The 23,158-nt window shown below is 49.7% G+C and overlaps 1 non-coding gene across 1 annotated transcript; it reads left to right on the plus strand.

Moving 5' to 3' along the window:
• The first annotated feature begins 2,880 nt into the window (after window positions 1-2,880).
• On the plus strand, window positions 2,881-2,953 carry TRNAR-CCU. Its single transcript has one exon. It is a non-coding gene; the product is annotated as a tRNA-Arg (tRNA).
• The last annotated feature ends 20,205 nt before the right edge of the window (window positions 2,954-23,158 follow it).

Consider the following 23,158-nt stretch of genomic DNA (forward strand, 5'->3'; position numbering starts at 1 on the left):
AGCGCAGAGCCCGACGTGGGGCTCAAACTCACAAACTGTGAGATCATGACCTGAGCCGAAATCAAGAGTCAGACGCTGAACTGACCGAGCCACCCAGACACCCCGGAACTTCTAATTTAATTCGACAATTCCATCACTGTTGCCGGGGACGCAGATGTAGAATACTCAGGGGAAATTAAGGCAAACGGTTGCCGTGGAGTTTACAGCACAGTAGTGGGCTGGTGTCCCCAGGGCTCGTGACAATCCCAGATTTTCTCTATACACACTTATGGTTTTTCTAGATTAGGACATAAAATCCTGTCATTTCTCCCCCCAGGTGATTTTTTTTTAATATTATTTTTGAGAGAGAGACAGAGCACGAGTGGGGTAGAGGCAGAGAGAGAGGGAGACACAGAATCCGAAGCAGGCTCCAGGCTCGGAGCTGTCAGCACAGAGCCTGACGCGGGGCTTGAACCCACAAACCATGAGATCACAACCTAAGCCGAAGTCGGATGTTCAACCAATTGAGCCACGCAGGCACCCCTCATTTTTTTTCACGACAGCACAGTATTGTGTGGAACTGATGGGCTACATTTGATTTATCCTATTTCCAAATAAGGAAATAAACATTTCCTTATTTGTTGCTATCAAGAACACTACATTTATGGGGGAAAAAACATGATATTCACCTTAAAAGTTTTAGTTTCTGGGGCACCTGGGTGGCTCAGTCAAGTGTCCGACTCTTGATTTCGGCTCAGGTCATGATCCTGTGGTTCGTAAGTTTGAACCCTGCCTTGGGCTCTGCATCGACAGTGAGGAGCCTGCTTGGGATTCTCTCTCTCTCTCTCTCTCTCTCTCTCTCTCTCTCCCCCTTGCCCCCCTCAAAATAAATAAATAAACCTTAAAAATGTTTTCGTTTATCTCTGTGGGTATATTCTCTTTTTAAAAATCCAAATGTGGTAGGTTTTAATTTCTTTCCTTTTTTTCTCCTTGATCGTACTTCCTGAAAGTTTCTATTTTGCTCAACTTTTCAAAGAACCCGACCTTGGCTCTACTGACTATTTCTACACATTTTATTTCCACCTTATCATGTTCTTTTATCATGATCAATGCCTGTTTTGCTTTTGTTTGGCTTATTTTTCTGTAACTTCCTGAGTTGGATTGTTAATTCTTTCATACCTTTCCTATCTGATGGTAAAGCACTGTAGAACTATGAATTTAAATCGGCAACTCACAGGTTTGATTTGAATTTTATCGGCATTATTACTTCCTAATTCATTTGTAAATCTACTTTGACAAATAATTGATTTGCTCTTTGACTCGAAACTATTTGAAAAGAGTTCTTTCAGAATGTCCCATACTTAAATTTCATTTTTCATTATTTACTTGCAATCTGTTTCCAGATCTAATACCTTTTGGTTAGATAGCACGACCTACGTAATTTTGACCTTGGAACATATCATTGAGTTTTCCTTTAACCTGCATATCACCAAATTTGTAAACATTCCATGGTTATTTGAGGGGAAAAGAAGCTTTGCGTCTATGTGTAGGGTACAAAACTCAATGTGTGCCTATTAAAATAAATATGTTAATTGGAATGTGCGATCTGCTTTCTTCCTTAATTAATTCTTGTCTCCATCTGGCCAATTCTGAGCTGGTGCATTCACGTCTCCCATTATTATCGTGTCTTGATCATGTCTTTTAGCAATTCCAGCGATTTTCGCTTTACACATTTCAGCCTATGCTGTTTGTGCATCAAATATGTTCACGACTTTACACAACCCACAGCCTTTCAATGGAGTAGAAAATAAGTACTCGAGAGTCACATGAGCTCTTCCTCATTTATAGAGCGGGCTGTGGAACCGCTTTCCTGCCTCCTGTGGAATCTCTCTAACCACCAAATTTGGCCAAACCACAGAGGGCACAGAAATCCGTTTGCTCAGTAATTTTACCCAAGTTCTCAGAAACTCGGCCAGTATCTTTCCCTTGAATGCAGTCCAGCCATTTCATGGAGCTCATTAGCTCTCCCGAGGTATTAGTTTATGATTTCTTGAATCATGGGGTCACCATAACAAAATGAGCAGGGGCTAATTTGTACCCAGACACAAGTTTCTACTGCTGGCAAAACGTGTGCTATTTCATCCCCCAAAACTTACTGTAAAGAAACTCGACCACAGTTTGTGGGATGTTCAACGTGACGGCAAGTTAAGCTGTAATTCACATTTTGCTTTGCTAAATAAAGCTTACCTTATCGCAACAGGGGTGAGATTTAAGGACATTTCTCAGTCCCGAGTTTGCGTGCATTCATATCTGGGGGTTGATATTTCATGGAACTTGGAGAGGTAATAGAAGGGATTTCTTTTTTCCCCTCTTGACATCTTTCTGGCAAAACCTTATTTTAAATATCCTTATATATATACTTTTATGCACTTGGGCTACCACTCCTTAACCTAAATAAATTCCTCTAAGTGAAACTCTGATACCAAAGGATGAGACACTTAAGGTTTTCATGTATACTCTGAAATTGCCCTTTGCAAAGCCTGTTCCAGTCCGCACAATTTGGTGTGGAGCGATGCCTGTCTGCCCGCGCCCTCAGCGCTCCAGATGTTACCAGCCCCCGGTGTCTTCAACCCAGCAGAGCAAATAATTCAACCCTTCCGTCTGCATTTCTTTGGTTGCTAGTAGGTTTTACACTTTTCCTAAGTCTATTGATTGACTTTTCCAGTTTTATTGAAATATAGTTGACATACGCCACCGTGTGAGTTTATTAAGGCGTACGACAGGATGATTTGATATATACGTTATGTGTTACAAAGGGATCACCACAATACAATCAGTTAACATTCATCACCTCGCACAGTTATGATGGCTTTTTCCTTACAAGGAGAGCCTTTGAGGGGCGCCCGGCTGGCTCAGTGGGAAGAGCGTGCGACTCCTGATCTCGGGGTTGTGAGTTCGAGCCCCGTGTCGGGCGTAGAGATTACTTGAATAAATATTTCTCAGAAACGGAACCTCGAAGATCTACTCTCTCAGCAACTTGCAAACACACGATACAGCATCGTTAATCACAGTCATCACGTTGTACAACGTCTTCCAAACTGAAAGGCTGTTTGTATTTCTTCTGTTAGTTGCTTGCCCTATTCATCGCCCGTTTTTCTATTGGGTTATTTGTCTTTTTCTCATCTATCTTTAAATGCCGTGTGGAGGGGTATGCGTGCATCTTCTGTCGTCTTGACGAGATTTGAAAGCATTCTATATTCCATCCTTTTACGTATGACCCAGCTCTGTTCTTCTTATCCATCATTCCTCCTATGAAAAGATACCACAAAGTAGATCGTTTGTTCTGCCCATTCTACAGATGGCAGGAATGGGACTCAGAGAGGTTCAGCGCGTGAGAACCGACTCTAAATCTGGATGGGGCTCTCAAGTCCCACCCGTGTTGTGTTGTCCTCAGTCCCCTGAAGGCTCATGGCACAACTTCGCTCCCGCAGGCACGGCTGCTACAGGGCTCCAGGCTGTGCAACCAGCTTCCACTTATTTGACCCGGAAACACCCAGGCCCAGAGAGCACCAACAGCCCCGAAAATGCTCTCTTTCCCCTAAAGTCCTAATCTAGGAACAAGCTGGTGTAAAGTCCTATCCCCTGAAATTCACGGAGTTGCAGTTTCCAAGAACCTCTGTGTTCTAAGCAAGGGGAAAATATGATGACGCTTCGGTTTGTCTTGGGTTCAGACCCCAGAGACCAGTGCTGGGGATCGAGATAGTCCCGGAGCGGGTCTGCCTCCCGTTGGGTATTCGCCACAAGCCCCGAAGCGCTCTGATCGTCATCCCAGAGTCGTCCCTGCAAATATCCCCCAGAGGGCTGAGGCTGAGTGGATGGACGAATCGTGCTATAAGCCATCCATCCACGCCAGCCGACCGAACTGCTTGGGGGAGGCGCCACGGGAAAGCTGCTACTCGCGAGGCGCCCTGCTTCTCGGCGGTGGTCACACCGAGCCAGCGTCTGTCCCTTTCGGAACCACCACTGCTCTTCAGGGAGTGGACATCTGCGCCTCGGGGGCGAGCGGCCCCACCTGGTTATGAAAGCCCCTGGGCAGGTGCAGGTACAGGGCGGGGACCCCAGGGGACCTGCGCTCCAGCGCTGGGTTCAGGGATTCTCGGGCCGCCTTTGCCTTTTGCTTACACTCCAATAGAACACTACGTTTGTGAATTTAAATCATGCAAATCTGAGGGATGTCTAGGTGGCTCAGTGGGTTGAACCCCCGGCTCTTGATCTCAGCTCAGATTTTGGTCTCAGAGCCGTAAGTTCAAGCCCTGCATGGGGGTGCATGCTGGGCATGAAGCCTGCTTCAGGCAAATTTTAAATAGCATAATATTTTTATCTTTCTAACGTTTGTTTATTTCTTTTGAAAGAGAGAGAGTAAGCAGGGGAGAGGCAGAGAGAGAGAGAGAGAGGGACGGAGAGCAAATCCTAAGCAGTCTCCACTCAGCAAGCACAGAGCCTGACACAGGGCTCGATCTCATGAACGGGGAGATCATGACCTGAGCGGAAATCAAGAATCCCACACTTAACCGACTGAGCCACCCAGGCGCCCCCTGAAAATAGCATATTTTTAAACAAATATATTTTAACGATGTGCAAAAGACTTGAAATAATTCTGTGCCTTAAAGTCAAAACATCGTGACTCACATAATTTTAAGTCAGGCCAGCTGGAAGAATCTGAAACCGTGTTCCTGTCCTTGCCGCCTGGTGGCGCCATGTGCACAGGCGGACAGCCCCTCCTGAACTCCTGGGGTGGCGGGGTGGGGGGGCAGGTGTTACTCTAGCATGACGCGAACCGGAACCACAGTCTAGCTTCAAGAGTGCGTGCTTGTCCCAAAGGCTTCCTTCCACGCGTGTCACTACGGCTGCTCCGAGGGACGCTTCTCTTCCTGCCACTGAGGCTTTGGACACCGCGTTTCTTGAACAGTTACTTTGCACCAGGTACCGCGCTGGTCGCTGGAGATGCGACAAGAAACAGGACAGAATTCTTTGAAGAACTTCCGCTCTAAGGTCAGAGCATCCCGTAAGTAGACGCCAGTGTGAGGTGATGAGCGTGAAGCAGGGCGCCTGCTGGTACTCGGACGCCCGCTCCGAGGGGCTGTGCGGGCTTCCTGGAGGACGCAGCCTGAGAGGCGAAGGATCAGAAAGGACTGGACGGGTAAAAATGGTCGGGGTGGGGGCAGACAGCGGAGGGAGGAAACCAAGGCAGGTGAGGGCAGGTGCAAGGACACAGAGCAGCAAAGAGGGGGGTCTCAGCAGCCCCACTGGCCTGCGCTGGGCTCTCCTGCCTTTGAGGCTGTCCCCTGGGTTTTACCGTGTGTTCATAGTCAAGGATGCTTTGTCCTTGCTCAACTGGAGATCCCTCCAGGGACACACCTTCAAGTCTGTGGCCCCCAGACTTAACGAACTCATTGGCCAACCTAATTAAGCAGCCCCTGTCCTCAGGGACTCAGGTGGACAGTGGCCTCCTGGGACCAGCCAACCCTTCAGTCACCCCTGGAAAAGACAGACCCTGAACTTCGCAGCCCAGGGGTTTCTTGTCTCTGGGCCGATGGGTCTCAGTGGAGCTTCCTCTCCATTTGGAGCCTTCTGGAAAGGACCCTTGGTGTCCCACCTCTGAGCGAATGTCCAGTTCCTGGCACTGGCAAAACCATCCTTCCAGAAACTCCTGCTGGCCTCTGCTGTCCTCTTCGTTCCCTTCCTGCAAACTCAGTCAGTCAGGGATGTTTTCAGCTCCCATTTTAGAGAGCAAATGTTTCCTTTTCGGCCCTTGGGGCGCCTAAGTGGCTCGGTCGCTTGAGCGTCTGACTTTCGCTCAGGTCATGATCTCATGGTTCATGAGTTCGAGCCCCGCACCGGGCTCTGTGCTGACAGTTCGGAGCCTGGAGCCTGCTTGGGATTCTGTGTCTCCCTCCGTGCCCCTCCCCTGTTCGCATTCTGTCTCTCTCTTTCTCAAAAATATACATTAAAGACTTCAGCCCCGTGTTGTCTATTCCATGTAAGGTTCATTTTAAGAAAACGTTCTTAAAAGCACACACTGGCCCACGCTGGGCTGCATGACTCCTGCCTGTGCACCTTACAGCTGTTGCATTAGATCCCACAGTGAGCCCCGAGTGTGAGTTTTCACCTGCTTATCCTGAGATCTGGGACTCGTGGAGCGTCGGTTTCCTTGACCGCAGAATCAAGACGGCATTCATTATGTCTTGGGTTGTTTGGAGAATTAAATTCAGAATAGCACATGAAAAACTCGTAGCACAGTACTTGGCTGAGATTATAAATATGATTATTGTATCTTTAAAAAAAGATCATGAACATTTATAACATCTTTTTTTTTTATATGATGTAGAGTTGTTGTTTTGTTTTTTTTTAAAACCAGAATGTAAAGAGTCGTTATACTCTGGTCTCTATGGAGCTCAGTTTTCTATGAGAAGTCCAATCTGGTTGTCTCAGTGTTACCACTCAGTGTCAGCATTCTTTCAGTGAAAACTGTGACTTCTCTCTAGCATTGTGACTAGAGGTTCATTTCTGGCCCTGGGTGCTCACCAACAGATTCCATGGGTTCCCGGCCACATTTAATAGGATGGCCCCCCCGGGGCACCTCGGTGGCTCAGTCGGTTGAGCATCCAACTCTCGATGTGGGTTCAGGTCATAATCTCACCGTTCACGGGATCGAGCCCCGAGTTCACACTCAGCACAGAGCCTGCTTGGGATTCTCTCTCTCTCCTCTCTCTTCGCCCCACCCCGCTCGCTCTCTCTTTCTTTCAAACTCGGCCGATAAAGAAACATTTTTTTTTATGTTTATAAATGTTAAAAATGTTATGTTTATGTGGAGGCCCGGCCCCACGCTCTCCTCAAGCCCCAGCACACCTCAGCGACACGTGACCGTCACTTTCCTCCTTAGAGAAAGACACCAACACCTGCAGATGAGTAAAACAAAACCACCACCTGCTTGTTCTAGAGTTCTACACGTGTAATCCCCGTGAGTCTCTCCGAAACAAATAGGACAGCTGCGATCTTACGGACACACGACGAAACTAGGAGAGAAAGAGTCGTGGCGGGGGAGGGGGGCACACGGCGGGAAGGGGGCGATTCGGCTGGGCCGCCTCGACACTACCACCCTCCGTCGAGACGCTGGCCGTGCGATGCTGTGTCAGACTCTCAGGTCACAAGGATTCCTCCTTCCCTGCAAAGCAGCCCTGAGCTGCAGATCCAGCAGGGCGCACACACCCTCTCTGTTCTAGCTGACTCCACCCTCCGGCCCATCTCTGGGGAGGGGTGCGGGGGGGGGTCCGCGGGGGACACTTGACCTAGGCTGGGCCAGATTTCCACCCCGGGAATTTAAAGGGGAACCCGTTTTCGTCAGTCAGGTAGCGTATGAGCGAGGTCAGCCTCGTGAGAGCTGCGAGCGGAGCCGGCCCCCCCATCGCGTGGGCCACAGAGGCAAAGGACAGCTGTCCGCAGAGAGAAAGGCAGGGCCCGAGAGGGGACAGGGAACAGCGGTGGAGACAGTCCTACAGCCTCCGAGTCCTACACGGCCTCTCTCTGCTCCTGGCTGCAGGGGACGCTCCAGAAGCCGTATCGTGTGGCCCACTTTGACTCAACGTGTCCAAATTTTACCTCCGCTGTTTGCAACTTAAGAATCTCACATTTCGCCCCTGACCCACCTCCACTGTTTTTCTGTTGCTTCTAATTTAAGAATCTTATAAGCCAAGACAGTCTGTTGGTCCCACACGATTTGCATGCTCAAACCTCAAGACGGTCCATGAGGACGTTTTCTTTTTTTTAATTTTCTAACAAATACCCTTTTAAGGTATTATTTTTTTTTAATGTTTATTGATTTATTTTGAGAGAGGGGCAGAGACAGAGCGAGGGAGAGAGGGAGAGAAAGGGGGAGGGGGAGAGAGAGAGAGAGAGAGAGAATCCCAAGCAGCCTCTGCACTGTCACTGTAGAGCCCCATGTGGGGCTCAAACTCACAACCCCATGAGCTCATGACCTAAGCTGAAATCTCTGGATCTGGAGAACCCGGAAGCCTGCAGGTTGGGTTTTTTTTTCTTTTTTTTTTTTTTCTGTTGTTTGCCTGACTTTCTGTTCGTTTGGTTTTCACTCGTGCCGAAGGCACCACCAAGAACACGAGAACGTAAATCTTTCTTATCTAAGTCCGTAGGATTGCTATGTAATTTTCTGCGAATGTGTACCTCGTTTGAAAACAACAGTGAGACCACAGTCCGTGAGTTCGAGCCCCGCGTCGGGCTCTGTGCCGACAGCTCGGAGCCTGGAGCCAGCTTCGGATTCTGTGTCTCCCTCTCTCTCTGCCCCTCCCCTGTTCATGCTCTGTCTCTCTGTGTCTCAAAAATAAATAAAAACATTAAAAAATTTTTCTTTTAAATAAAACAACAGTGAGACCAGACCGCGGAAGTACAATCCCTCCCTCCTGTGGTCCTTCTTGCCATCCACGCTCAGGGTCAGGGTCGCAGAGGGGAGAGGAGCAAGGCCTCTCCTCTAGGAGGGCCAGCAGAGGCAGACTGCGTGGCACAGAGAACCCCTACCTTCCATGACGGAGATCATCTTTCTCAGGACGCCAGCTTTTCAGGAGGTATTGATGCGGGTCCGGGAAAAGTAAATAGGAATGGCATTCTGTGCTCAGAGGCATCACCAGGCACTCTTGAGGCTGATGAGACTGCTGCCGGTTCAGCCCAGCATCCGCCCTCTCTGTCAGCATTAATGGGAGCCAAAGATGGGAGGAAAGGAGAGACGCAAAGGAAGCCGGGCGGGGGGGTGGGTGGGGGGGGAGGCGATGGAAGACTGGAGGGGAGGGGGGGCAAGAAGACAGAAGGGGGGCGGAAGGAGGAGGCCTGCACTGCCCACCAGGCTCTTCGCACACCCAAGGAGGTGCTAGCCTCTCCCTGGAGCCTGGGGAGCAAAGCCAATGTCTCTCCCTCCTTCTGTCCTTCCTTTCTTTCCATCCTTCCTTCCTTTCCTGCCTCTTCCCTTCCCCACTCTCTTCCTCCGTGTCTCCCCCCCTCTCTCTTTCCCTCCTCCCTTTGTCCTTCCTTCCTTCCTTCTTCCTTCCTTCCTCCCTCCCTTCCTTCTTTCCTCCATCCCTTCTTCCTTCCTCCTACCCTTCCTTCCTTCCTCCTATCCTTCCTTCCTTCTTCCTTCCTTCCTCCCTCCCTTCCTTCTTTCCTCCATCCCTTCTTCCTTCCTTCCTCCCTTCTTTCCTTCCTCCTTCCTTCCTCCTACCCTTCCTTCCTCCTATCCTTCCTTCCTTCTTCCTTCCTTCCTCCTTTCCTTTCCTTTCTCTTTGTTCTTCCTTCCTTCTTCCTTCCTCCCTCCCTCCCTTCTTTCCTTTCCCTTCCTTCTTCCTTCCTTCCTTTTTCCTTTCCTTTCCTTCCTTCCTCCTTCCTCCCTCCCTTCGTTCCTTCCTCCTTCCTCCCTCCCTCCCTTCCTTCCTTCTTCCTCCCTTCCTTTCCTTCCTTTCCTTTCCTTTACCTTTCTTTCTTCTCCCTCCCTCCCCTTCTTCCTTCTCCTTTCCTTTCCTTTCTTCTTCCTTCCTTCCTCTTTCCTTTTCTTTTCTTTCCTTTCCTTTTCCTTCCTTTCTCCCTCCCTTCCTTCTTTCCTTCCTTCCTCCGATCCATCCTTCCTTCCTTCCTTCCCTTTCCTTTCCTTCTTCCTTCCTCCCTTTTTTCCTTCTTTCCTCCTCCCTCCCTTCCTTCCTTCTTCCTTCCTTTTCTTTCCTTTCCCTTCCTTCCTCCTTCCTTTTCTTTCTTTTCCTTTTCCTTTCTTCTTTCCTTCCTTCCTTCCTTCCTTCCTTCCTTCCTTCCTTCCTTCCAATTTTCCTTTCTTCAGAGCCTCAAGGGAGAGTTGGTAATTCTTCATCCTTAAGGAATTATGACAAGGTTTTAGGAGCTCTCGGAATGTGCCACGTCTCAGAAACACAAATAATTTATTTTCTATTTTCCAAACAAAGCAATAATTAGATCACTCCAGATAACTAATATTATGTTTTCGGAAGCCCTGAGTAGATGATAAGCTAATATTTGTACAGTTGACCTTAAAAATGTGACAGTTCAGAAGCTCTTGGAGGGATGCCCAGAAAGTCACCGATTACTACAGGATTTAGCAACACCGTGTGAAAAAAAAAACTTTCACAATTCTTTTAAAAATACATTTACAGTTTCGTAAGCCACTACGCTAGAGTAACTGGGGAATTATTGTTTGACAGTATAATTACATTTTAATTGTACCGCAATTATGTGTTCAATAGGAATGGAGGGGAAATCCTGCCGCTGCCGTAAAACGCAGACTTCGTGGTTCATACAGCAGACGAGGTGGCCATTCCCATCCTTCCATTGGGTCCCAGCTTTTACAGAGATGGCGACGACTCTCTCAAAGACATTTGGGCACTCACATTTCCCAAAGAAACAGCCAGTGTCTGTCGAAAACCCAGCTAGAGGCTATTTGACAAAATGTCCCAAGACCTATTTAGGAAAATATTCCCAGTTGTGCAATCAGCTTCCAGGGGACAATGAAGGCTACAGAGAAAAAAAGGAGCATTTTGCAGGGGGCTGGGGCGGGCGCAGGAGCCCCATCCAAGAACTCCTCGGACGGTCCCATTTGGAACTGGCCTGGTCTCCTTTCTTTCTGCTCTGAATGGGAAGCAGTTCGGGCTAGAAGACCACAACCAGCACTAATGAGCAGCGAAGTGGCCCTTGATCCCGAAGATCTGTGTGTTATCCCCCCCCCACCTCCGACCCCCCCCCACCCCACCCCTCCCGCCTCCCGCCTCCCGCCTCCCTCACTTAACAGATCTGCCGTCTGGGCTCTGAGGACGGGAAAACTACAAATCTCCCTCGCTGTAAACCATTTCCCCAAACACCAGCTTCCTAGAACACTAGTTTTGTCCCCATTGTCATTTGTAACCGTTTAATGATGCACACTGTGTCTAAAAAGGTAGTTGCGGCACTTGAACAACTTGGCAGTTACCTGGAAAACGGAGCCTGTTTTAAAAACGGATCTGGGTAGGGGCGCCTGGGGGGCTCAGCCGGTTAAGCGTTTGTTGGCCTTCGGCTCAGGTCATGATCTCACGGTTCGTGGGCTCAAGCCCCGCGTCGGGCTCTGTGCCGACAGCTCAGAGCCTGGAGCCCGCTTGGGATTCTGTGTCTCCCTCTCTCTCTCTCTCTCTGCCCCTCCGCGGCTTGGGTGCTCTCTCTGTCTCTCTCAAAAATAAATAAGTAAACTGAAGAAAAAAGAAAAAAGAAATTGCATCTGGGCAGTTCTATGACACATTAAGTACTCACCGATCTATTATCTTGAAGGGCGGAGAAGGAAGTCATTCTGGACCTGAAGGCAGGGCCAAACTGAGCCAAGGGAGAGGAAAGGACTCAGCAGAGCCGGACATAGGTGAACTTGACCTGGTGATTGCACGAAGCCCGGAAAGGCAGACGGGAAAGACCTTCCTAGTGGAGCGCTGGAAAAAGCTTAACAGACCAGCTGCCTGGGGGAAAAGGTTTGCCAACCTCTGTGGCGTCCATCCCCCACCGTGGCCGACTGCAAGCCCTCGGCGGGACCGAATTCACGCTTGCAAAGAATGCGCAGCGCCTGCTTTCTCAACCCTCCTCCCCTCTGTCTCTTCTTCTCAGTCTCTCTCTCTCTCTCTGCTGGATCGTTCGAAAGTTAAAGACTTTATGTCCCCCTGAACATTTCGGATCACGCTGGGTGATAGGTTTTAAAGACGCTCATCAAGCGGACTTCAATTTCGACTGGCCATTCCTTTGTGGCGTCCCAGAATCCAACACCTGCACCCGCATTTCAGGAACGGAGCGCTCAGTGCATCTTGGGCCCAAGCAGAACCGGAAGTGCCTGTGCTTCACCGGAAATGCCTGTTCTTCTCATTCCCAGCGCTCCTCGCATCCTCTCTTTCCCAGCATTCCTCGCAGTAGGGTGTGATCATGTGACCGGGCTCCGCCAATGGGGCCTACGGCCCATCCGTGGACTCGGAAGTTGGGAGTTGGTGAGGCAGGAAGCAGGGGTGCGGACCCTTGATGTGGGGGGTGGGCCCGGCTGCGTCGCGGGCCCAGGTTGGCCGTGGCCATCCGCCGTGTGGGGTCCTCAGCAGCGGCGGGGGCTGTGGTCTCCGAGCCGTCGGGCGTCTCTGCGCCCCGTTTCCCAGCCCGGTTCTGGGGGACGCCCCATTGCCTGTCCCCGCACGCTTTTCTGCTCAGTAGCCAGAGCTGCCCCACGGCCCCGACCCTGGATCTGCAGAGATCTCACGCCCACCACACTCTGAGCAACGCGGGGCCGCTTACGGCGAAAGCGAAGTTGGGGCTGGAACCTTCTCTTCATCCCCACTTAGTGGAAGATGGGGTCTGGACATCATGCGGGGGCGGGGAGGGCAAAGCTGTCTCTAGAGGCAGGCAGCTCGGCCCCCTTATCCTTCTGGAGCTGCGGGACCGGGGGGTGCCCCTCACGCTGGGCCTCGGTTTCTGCGGGTCTAGTGGGTGTCGCGCACCGGATCGTCGTGGAAAGAAGAGGTGGCGGCGGAAGCTGGAGCGCAGCGAGGCTCAGCAGCTGGGGCCCCTGTTCTTAGGATGTTCCTGTTGTTCCTGCTGTTCCTGCGCGTCCTGCTTTATATGCATAATAGCCTCGCCGTCACTCAACCTTGTTGGGAGAGAATCAGTATTTTTATCCTCTAACACGACCGTATTTTACAAAGGCAGTTTTCGAGATTTTGTGATCTTCAAGGACCCCCCCCCCAAAGTCTGCTCATGTTCTCCCGGTGTCTGTGGGACCCAGTGAGGAGCACCGTCTTCAGAGTGAACCAGACCTGCTGTGGAGGCTGAGAAGCTATCACCAGACGTATCTTAAACCTTCCCTCCACCTGCCCTTCACCGGGGAAGGAAACAACTGTGTGTGTGTGTGTGTGTGTGTGTGTGTGTGTGTGTATATGTATGCGTGTGGTCAGCTGTGCCCATCGTGACAATAAAGCTCTGAGGCTCTGAGTGGTTACGTGACCAGCGGCTTTTACTCGGCAGAGCCAGAGTTGATCCTGGACCTTGGGGCTCCCTGGTTTGGAACTTGGTGCCATTTTGCCGATGGCAGCAAACTATTAGGACATACCCAGACCCTGTGTGTAGGAGCTGGGGAGGGGCCATGGGGGAAGGGGGCTTCCTCACGCAGAGAGAATGGGGATCGTAAACTGGTGCATTTTTTTACGAAAAGTGATTAGGTAATATGCCGGCGGCACCTTGAGAATATTCCCAATCTTTGTCTAATTCCGCTTCCGGGAATCTGTCAAGGGGACTCCCATCAGACATGCACTAAAGGCTTCAAACTCAAGGTTGTTTATTTCGGCTTTATCTATAAAAGCAGAAATGGGAAACATAAATAAGTCAAAGGGTGGAAATGATTGAGAAATGATAACTCATCCCTTTATGCGGTCATCAAAATCTGTTTCCAGGGGCACGTGAAATTGCTCATGAGGGCAATGCTAAGTGAGAAAAAAAGGCATACAAGTATATTCAGCCTATCAATTATGTGTATTTGTATATTTATGCTTAATACATATTTATAATTATATACATATGTATGATTAACACAAAAATGTTAGAATGATTCTATATGGCCAGAGGGATCATTGCTGATTTATAGTATTTTCCAATAACTCTACAATGAGGTTTTGTCAGAGGGTCGACAGAATGCTGCAGTGTATGTTTTATTTTACGTGTGTATTTTTATTTTCCCCCCGCTTTGTTAAGATACAGTTGACAGACATACGGCATTGTATAAGCATGCGGTGCGTAACATGATGATTTGATACACGAATTGGAAAATGATTGCCACAGAAGCTTTGTGAACACCTACATCATCTCACATAACTACTATTTTTGTTGGGGGGGGGGTTGGTCATGAGAACACTGAAGATCCAGTCTCGTAGCAACTTCAAGTACACATCCGGGATCGTGAACTGCAGCCAGCACACCGCACCTGTGAGCCCAGAACTTACTCACCTTCTAACTGGAAGTTTATACCCTTTGACCAGCGTTTTCCCCACCCCCACCCCCATCCCCCAGACCCTGGAAATCTGCATTCTGCTCCATTCTAGGGCACGTTTGTGTAGGAAAATAAGAACGTGTATAGCAATGGACCTGGCTCCCCATATTAAAAAGAAGAGGTTCTGGTAAGATTAGATTAAGAGCCAAAAAACAAACAGCTGACAGACCCACGAGAAGATGACGAGAGGTGATGAGAGGGAGACAGCGGGAAAGCAAAGAGAAGGCAGACATCTAATATTGACATAAAGTGGAGATCTATTAAGAAAGTGCATTGTGGAAAAGCTCGCCATTTTTAATGAGCGCAGGGGAGTACGGGGGCTCCAGTCTCTCTTTGCACCATTTTCTTTGTACTTAATGGCAGAAGTACCACCAGCAACCCCAGGGGGGTAGCCGTGGAATGGATGGACTATACATGAAAGCACTCATGCGATAATGTGCCTCGGGAGTTGCTCAATAAATTTCCCTTTTATTGCATGTGCTGAACAGCGTGGCAACCAAATATGCAAAGGGAAATTTATTAGATGTTCAAGGGAGTAGACAGAAGTGCAACTATCAGACGAGACGGTAACTCACCGTTGTCCAAACTGAGACAATAGCGACCACCTCGGAGGGTTGCCGGGGGATCCCGAGAGATACTGAAGGGTTTCGTAACCTGTAAAGCAGCATAACAGTATTAGTTGTTTTCAAGATGCAAAATAATATTTACGGGAAGTGATTACATTTTTCCCAAGGTCATAAAGAAATTCTCAATACATTTTGAAGTGGAAATCTTGCAGTCCACGTTTATGACCCCAATATAATATCTAATATTAGCCATTTGTATTTAAACCAGAGAAACTCCATTCCCTCCAACATATTTAAGTGTTCTCCTGATTAATACTTATGTATCAAAAATGAAATAAAGTTAATAGTAACTGATTTGGAAAATAAAACACTATATATTGGAATCAAATTATAAATTATAATAATAAATCAAACCATGCCTTAAAAAGGGTAACGTAATATTCGATTTTGAATGCAGGATTAACTTATGAACTCGGATGTAATTTTTAAAATCACAAAACAGACATTCCAAAAGTTTGGTAATAAAAAAAATGCTTAAATTATATAAATGAGGGCAGGCTGAGATAAGAATATTCCCAGAAAATATCTAAACTCCATAAAGAGGTCATGAAAATTGAATAAAAACAATTAAAGTTCTGGGGCGCCTGGGTGGCTCAGTCGGTTAAGCATCTGACTTCAGCTCAGGTCATGAGCTCACGATTTGTGGGTTCGAGCCCCACGTCGGGCTCTGTGCTGACAGCTCAGAGCCTGGAGCCTGCTTCGGATTCTGTGTCTCCCTCTCCGCCTCTCCCCTGTTCACCCTCTGTCTCTCAAAAATAAATATTAAAAAAAATATTTACTGTTTAAAAAATCAAAGGTCCAACAGGCAAGCAGACAAAGGGCTTTAACCCGCAGTGCATCCTTCATTATGAGGTTGGTATAATAGATGGAATGGTAAATAAGAACACGTAATTAAGTACCAATCTATTTTTCCAAGATGCTGGGCGTATTTCTAAGCACTGACCTACTAATTCTCGTCAATCACAGCAACCCTGTACGGTAGATAGTGCCGTCCTCATTTCACAGATGGGGAAATGAATCCCAGGGAGATGGAATGATTCACCCACAGTCACTCCACCGGGATGTGGCAAAGCCAAGATTCAAGCCCAGGTGGGGGGTTCTCTCCCTCGGTCGCTATACTACATCACCAAGGTCAAGGCCACAGAAGGTGTGTGGGTGAAGTTTGGATGCAGCAAGATTTATCGTGTGGTTAGAACGCAGGAGCCACCAATGAGGCGGCAGGGCCAAAATCAATTATAGCCACCGAGGAACTGACACCGTCCTTAAATTTGTAATTAAACCAACTGAGAGCAACCTGAAAGACGGGATCAATGACAAGAACTTCAACTGGTCGGCTATGTTTGCAGTGATGGGGAAAACCGTGTGCACATAAGCCAGCATGGGGAGGGGGCCTGGAGGGTGAAAACAGCGGACACGGCTGTAAATTGTCACACGACATCAGGCGACAGCATTAATTACAGGGGAAATTTCACCAGCATCTGAGAACTCATTGCCTTGCCCGGATACAGTATCGTCTCTTCCTGGGGCACAGCAGGTCCCTTCTGCTCCTGGCGGCTGCCTGCACTCCACCCTTCCGTCTCCCCACCTCCTTTGGGGGGCCTTCCCAGACCCAACCTGACTCTGGGAGTCCTGGGTCTCCACCGCAGCCTGCTTCTCCCTACTTTGCGAGGCCGGCTCCTCTCCCTGCCTGCAGCCCCCAGACCTTTGAGGGTGCGGCCAGGTAGCCCCAGCTTCCGCCGCCGAGCCTGGCCCCAGGGATACCTGCCAAAGAACTCAGATATCTGGGTACTGTGGAGGAAGCTCTAACGGCTTCATCAGAAAGTGCAAATTTTCCCTCCGAGAACGCTGTAAATTTTGACCCAGAATTTCATATTATGAGTTAGGCATTCCGGGGCCCCATCAGTGGGAGGAGTGCACCTGCACCCTGAAAGGGAATGTGGGACAATACATGCTGCTAAGCTGAGACGTCAGATAATTAGTTTTTAATTTTAAGTCCAAGAGCCCACTGTAATAACACATCTTTTAAAACTTGCACATTTTTCTTTTTTTTTTTTCTTGCAAACTTGCATGTTTTTCCAGATAGTGATTTTCAGTGCAAAACGCTTTGATGAGAATTTGCGTGATCTTTAAAATGGGCCTGGGGTGGGGGTGGGGGGGCCTTAGTGGCTCAGTCGGTTAAACGTCCAACTTTTAATCAGGTCATAATCCCAGGGTCTTGGGATCGTGCCCCACAGGTGGCTCTGCAATGACAGTGCACGGAGCGTGCTTGGGATTCTCTCTCCCTCTCTCTCTGTCCCTCCCCTGCTCGTTCTCTCCCTTCCTCTCTCTCTCAGTAAGTAAACTTAAAAAAAAAGAAAGAAAAGAAATAATGGGCCTGGGAAGTAAGGTCATTATTTGTCCCATTTACCTATGCAGGGTGGATTTACTGGGGCGGGTGGTATAGTTTTCTAGCTAAAAAAGGCCACCTCTGGAGGACACACTGAACTACATGTAGGAAAAGCATTTGAAAGTGAATTCATGGGGCGCCTGGGTGGCTCAGTCGGTTAAGCGTCCGACTTCGGCTCAGGTCGTGATCTCACAGTTCATGAGTTCGAGCCCCACGTCCGGCTCTGTGCTGACAGCTCAGGGCCTGGAGCCTGCTTCAGAGTCTGTGTCTCCCTCTCTCTGCCTCTCCCCTGCTCATACTCTGTCTCTCTCTGTCTCTTAAAAATAAGTAATGTAAAACAAAATGTTTTTACGTGAATTAAGTGCCTACTGAGATCGCTGCAGCTTTTCTGCAGTAATAACAGAATCAGCAGGGGCTCACACTTGCAAGGCACAAGGTCAATTGCAAAACTTTGTAGGTTTCAGCTCACTTTCTACACCCTCCCTGTGAAGTTTCCAGGGTTGCATTGGCCTCACTTGACCCGGCTGGGCTGTAAGGAAGCTGAGAGGTTGAGAGAGTCCACCAACAGCAGGGAGCCTTCCGCGGGTCCCCTGCGACCTCCCTCCTCTCCTCTCCCAGTGGCACCTTCCAAGGGGCGCGTGCGTCGAGATGCTAATTGCATATACACAGGAAATAAAGCTGAGGGGATTTAAGTAACACTACGAAGATCGCACAGCCAGTGAAGGGAAAAACCGGGGCTTGGACGCAGCAGTTCTGGTTCTGAACCCACAACCAGCGTGGTCCCCAGTCCAGCGGCGACAGCAGCCCTGAGGAACTTGTCGGGGACGCGGATGCCTGGTGGATTCTGCATTTGAACCCCTGGGGTGGAGTCCAGCAACGTGCTTTTGCCAGCCCTGGGCGCATATGCATACACGTACACATACCTGTGCACGTGCACACACACACGCACACACATACACACACACGCACACGTGTGTGCACGTACATGCACACAGCTGCTGACTGCTGGGGCGAGGGCTCAAATCCGGGTGTTCTGACCCCTAATCCCTACCCTACCAGCTGTTGTCAGTCCCTCCCCAACACTGAATCATTTGGAGGGCTTAAAAGCAACTCATTCACAACAGAAACAAAGCGAAGATAGAGAAACAAAGAAAACACACTGTGCGGACCCCACCCCAGAGCCACGAGGTCGGCCCTGGGGGTGGTGCCAGTCACCGCCTTCGTCTGAAATTCCCCAGATGCCACACAGCTGTTTCCACAGGCTCTCTGATCATCTTTGGCAATCGGTTGATATCCCAGAGCCAGGCCCTGAAAAGTGGGTTGGGAAAGTCTGTGTGGGTGGGAGACGGGCGGGGATGTTCTTGGTGTCGGGGTCCCACAGGGTGAGCCTTCACCGTCGGGGGACCGCCTGGGCCGTATCTTTGGGGAAACTCCGCGTTTGTGTTGGAGCCCTAACCTGAGCGGTGAGGGTTCCTCTCCGGCTGCTCCGGGCACAGAGTAATTTCTCCTGATGTCCTCCGGGGAGGTGGCCGGGGTCACGCGGGTGGCCAGCCTGGAGTCTGAGCGCCCTGCAGGAAAACTGTGCCGCGGGGCCTTTGGGGCCGTGGGGGAAGCAGGATTGCCTCCCTCGTGTCCCTGGCACAGGTTCCCCTGCTCCCCTCCCTTCTTTCATGCTGTCTTTGTGGGTCTATATCCTTTTGTTCATGTTTATTTGAGAGAGAGAGAGAGAGAGAGAGCTTGAGCAGGGGAGGGCCAGAGAGAGACAGAATCCACACTGTCAGCACAGGGCCCTATGAGGGGCTCGAACTCACAAACCGTGACATCACGACCTGAGCCCAAATCAAGAGTCAGGCGCTTAACCGACTGAGCCACCCAGGAGCCCCAGTTTATATCTTTTTTTAAAATTCCTTTTATTTTTTTACTTGTTTCAGTGCTGTTTCAGTAAGAAGAGTTAAGACACTTCTTTCTTTTCTTTTTTTTTTTTTTTTTGATGTTTATTTATTTTTGAGGCAGAGAGAGATACAGCATGAGCGAGGAAAGGGCAGAGAGAGAGGGAGACACAGAATGTGAAGCAGGTTCCGGGCTCCGAGCTGTCAGCACAGAGCCCGACGCGGGGCTCGAACTCACGAACCGGAAGATCATGACCTGAGCCGAAGTCGGACGCTTAACCGACTGAGCCACCCAGGCACCCCAAGCCTGCCACTTCTAACCGGAAGCCTGTACAGAATTCCCAGCGGGGTCCTCCTTTATCCCAGGTGGGTGTGCAGACACACTACCCCCACCCCCACTCTAAAAAAATAGCCAACTCTCATCCTTATATACTTACTGGGTTCTGTCCTCCCACCGGGCCTTTGCACATGCTCCTCCCACTGCCAGAAATACCCTTCCCTTTGCCTTCTGCCTGCTAAATCCTTTCTTCCCTCCATAGTTCAGTCCACGCACTGTTCCCGGACTGGAGACTTCCCTGCAGCACATGGCCTGTGTCTGCAGCGTGTTGTGGTGTAGTGAACGTCTGTCTTCGCGAGGCCAGAAGACTTGTCTCGTCGTGCACACTGTCGCATCTATCCCTTCCGCTCGATAAGTATTTTCCGAAAGAACCAATGAATGAGTGGACGTGTGGAAGCTCGAAGGCTTTCCAGTTTGGGCAACAGCACGAGCCTGATATGAACTGGCCTCACAGGCTGGTGACGCGGGAATATGTCACAACTCCTGCCCTGACCCACAGTCCAAACCCGAAGGCAAACTAAACCAGGCTTTTACTAAGAATGGCTCTAAGACCAGAAACACCCAGGTAATTAACACGGCCCCCTTACACACTTATTTCTACCTTTCAGCTTCCAATGTTCAGAGTCCCACGCAAAGCAGAGACTTCGGTCACCTGCATCTGGCTCGCTTTCTTTCTTTCTTTCTTTCTTTCTTTCTTCTTTCTTTCTTTTTTTTTTGATGTTTGTTTATTTTTGAGAGAGAGAGACGGACTGGCAGGCAAAGCGTGAGCGGGGGAGGGGCAGAGAGAGAGAGAGAGGGAGACACAGGATCCGAAGCAGGCTCCAGGCTCTGAGCTGTCAGCACAGAGCCCGACGCGGGGCTCGAACTCACGAACCGGAAGATCATGACCTGAGCCGAAGTCGGACGCTTAACCGACTGAGCCACCCAGGCACCCCAAGCCTGCCACTTCTAACCAGAAGACTATACAGAATTCCCAGCGGGGTCCTCCTTTATCCCAGGTGGGTGTGCAGACACACTACCCCCACCCCCACTCTAAAAAAATAGCCAACTCTCATCCTTATATACTTACTGGGTTCTGTCCTCCCACCGGGCCTTTGCACATGCTCCTCCCACTGCCAGAAATACCCTTCCCTTTGCCTTCTGCCTGCTAAATCCTTCCTTCCCTCCATAGTTCAGTCCACGCACTGTTCCCGGACTGGAGACTTCCCTGCAGCACGTGGCCTGTGTCTGCAGCGTGTTGTGGTGTAGTGAACGTCTGTCCTCGCGAGGCCAGAAGACTTGTCTCGTTGTGCACACTGTCGCATCTATCCCTTCCGCTCGATAAGTATTTTCCGAAAGAACCAATGAATGAGTGGACTCGTGGAAGCTCGAAGGCTTTCCAGTTTGGGCAACAGCACGAGCCTGATATGAACTGGCCTCACAGGCTGGTGACGCGGGAATATGTCACAACTCCTGCCCTGACCCACAGTCCAAACCGGAAGGCAAACTAAACCAGGCTTTTACTAAGAATGGCTCTAAGACCAGAAACACCCAGGTAATTAACACGGCCCCCTTACACACTTATTACTACCTTTCAGCTTCCAATGTTCAGAGTCCCACGCAAAGCAGAGACTTAGCTCACCTGCATCTGGTTCTTTCTTTCTTCCTTTCTTCTTTCTTTCTTTCTTTCTTTCTTTCTTTCTTTCGATGTTTGTTTATTTTTGAGAGAGAGAGACGGACAGGCAGGCAGAGCGTGAGTGGGGGAGGGGCAGAGAGCGAGAGAGGGAGACACAGGATCCGAAGCAGGCTCCAGGCTCTGAGCTGTCAGCACAGAGCCCGACGCAGGGCTCGAACTCACGAACCGGAAGATCATGACCTGAGCCGAAGTCAGACGCCCAACCGACTGAGCCGCCCCGGTGCCCCCATGGTCCTTTCTTATACTTCTCCACAATAATCTGGTTGCACAACATGTTAGGGTCACAGGAAAAAGGAAACCAAATCCATGGGGTGTAGGAGAGTGGATTTTTGTGGAAGCATTAGGAACATTCAGTAAAAACCATAAAAAAACAAATAAAGCTGCAGATATCCCGGACGGAAAAAGACTGCCGCTGGCAGCGATGGGTCACTGGGTGGTTGAACCCTGTCTCTGAGCTGAATTCCCTTGAACCAGCAGCCTGTCTAGGAAGGGTGGATGGAATCCATGGCGATGGCCTGTCCTGTAACACAGCTGTTCAGGCTTCCTCCGGCTGACATGATGTCAAGCGAGCACAGCTCAGGACAAGACCCATACTGCCAGCCTCCCTCCAGGCTGCTGCCCCTGCCTAAGCCCCCACATGGGCTTTCAAACCAGGACCTCGTCCTGACAAAGGCTTCCTCTTCTGCTTGGCAACTGAAAGCAGGCTGGACCAGAATCCAGAAACCGGGCATTTCATACCAGCACAACCACTAGTTCGTGGGATGGGAAAAATCCATTCGTGTCTCTTTATACGATGATGAAAAAGTGGGGCTGGAGGAGCTTTAATTCCTTCTAATTCTGATCTTCTGTGCTTCTCTTATGCGTTCTGAACCTCAGTGTCCTTTCTTCACATAGGATGACATCACGCCTTGTTTGATCACGAGTCACAGGAGGGGAGGTGCCCGGGAGAGAAGAGAGAAGCGGAAGATCCAGCTGTCCCCTGAATCACATGACATATTGATGGAGATTAGAGAAACAGAACACCGTAGATTTTAGAGGGGGGAAATCTATCTAAAACACGTTGATAGGAAAATCGATAGGCTGTAAGGAATGTGTATAGGCCACATACTGCTGCATAACAAACGACCCCAAAGCTTAGCGGTTTGAGACGCTTCACTTCTCCTGGTTTCTGTAGGTCGGAAATGTGAGCCCGGCCTTGTGGGGTCTTCCTGCCTTCTGCTCAGGGTGCCTGATGGGCAGGAATCCAGGCACCGGCCAGGTGTTTCACGTAACCTAATTATGAAGATGGCACCCCCCTCCCCTGGGCCACGTGCTGTTGGTCAGAAGCAAGTCTCCAGATGCCGCCCTCAAGGGGGTGGAAGATGCCATTCCTCTGCCCTTCTGGGAACGGAGTCTCCCGGGGACTGGCAGGCCTTGCCAGGGGCCAGCACAGGCATCGAGAGGCCACTAATGCTGTGTTAGTGTCCCGGGGCCCCCCTAACAAAGCACCACGAGCTGAGTGGCTTAACAACAGGAATTTAGTGTCGCACAGTTCCGAGCCCCGAAGTCCAAGATCACGGTGTTGACGGGGCTGGTTCTTTCTGAGGCTGTGAGGGGGCATCTGGTCCAAGCCCCTCATGGCCTCGGGGATCCTTGACTTGTAGACACATTCTCCCCGTGTCTTCAGGGCAGCTGCCCTTTGTACGCATCTGTCTCCGGGTCCACATTCCCCCTTTTTACAAGGACACCAGCCACCATTAGAGCCCATCCCAATGACCTCATCTTAACTTAATCATCCGCAAAGCCCCTATTTCCAAATAAGCTCGTAGTGCTTGGGGGCTCAAGGTGCTGGGGGCTGGGCTTCAACATCTATTTCGGGGACACGATTCAACTGAAGGCAAGTCCTAAGACAAATATTATTTTTCTCACACGAGCCATACTTGGCTAGGGCTTTGGCTTTTGAAAACTAGGCTATGGTTTTGTTTTGTTTTTCCCGAAACACGGAATCGTTTTTACTAAGCTGGAGGGAAATTTCACACAACGCAGAATTAACCATTTAATCATTCGGTGAGATTGAGTACCTTCACCGTCTTGTGAGACCACCACCTCGATCGAGTTCCAACACGTTTCATCACCCCAAAAGGGATTAAATAATCGTTTCAATAATGATTAAATAATCGTTCCCAGTTCCCCTT

Source organism: Panthera tigris, chromosome C1, assembly GCF_018350195.1.
Source record: "Panthera tigris isolate Pti1 chromosome C1, P.tigris_Pti1_mat1.1, whole genome shotgun sequence".
NCBI classification, from domain to species: domain Eukaryota; kingdom Metazoa; phylum Chordata; class Mammalia; order Carnivora; family Felidae; genus Panthera; species Panthera tigris.